The sequence below is a fragment of the Colobus angolensis genome, unplaced genomic scaffold, assembly GCF_000951035.1.
Source record: "Colobus angolensis palliatus isolate OR3802 unplaced genomic scaffold, Cang.pa_1.0 Scaffold39, whole genome shotgun sequence".
Classification (NCBI taxonomy): domain Eukaryota; kingdom Metazoa; phylum Chordata; class Mammalia; order Primates; family Cercopithecidae; genus Colobus; species Colobus angolensis.
Window position 1 is genome coordinate 1,896,591 of NW_012117265.1, and position 615 is coordinate 1,897,205.

Genomic DNA, 615 nt, shown 5'->3' on the forward strand with positions numbered 1-615 from the left:
CCTCTCCTCTCCTCCCCTCTCCTCTCCTCCCCTCTCCTCTCCTCCTTTGTCTTGCTGTATTGCCTTGACGGGAGTACAGCGGCACAATCATGGCTCGCTGCAGCCTCGAACTCCTGGACTCAAAGGATCCTCCTACTTCAGCCTCCTGAGTTTCTGGAACTACAGGCAAGCACCACCACGTCTGGCTGATTGATTGAGAGATGGGATCTTGCTGTGTTGCCCAGGCTGGTCTTGAACTCCTGGCTTCCAGCCATCCTCCCACCTTGGCCTCCCAAAGTGCTGGGATTGGCCAGGCGCAGTGGCTCATGCCTGTCATGCCAGCACTTTGGGGTGCCAAGGCAGGCGGATCGCTTGAGGTCAGGAGTTCAAGACCAGCCTGGCCAACATGACAAAACCCCTTCTCCACTAAATATATAAAAAATAGCCAGATGTGGTGGCACGTGCCTCCTATCCCAGCTACTCAGGAAGCTGAGGCAGGAAAATAGCTTGAATGTGGGGGACGGAGGTTGCGGTGAGCCGAGATCGTGCCATTGTGCTCCAACCTGGATGACAAGAGCAAAACTCCGTCTCAAAAAAAAAAAAAAATCCTGGCCAGGTGCGGTGGCTCACGCCTGT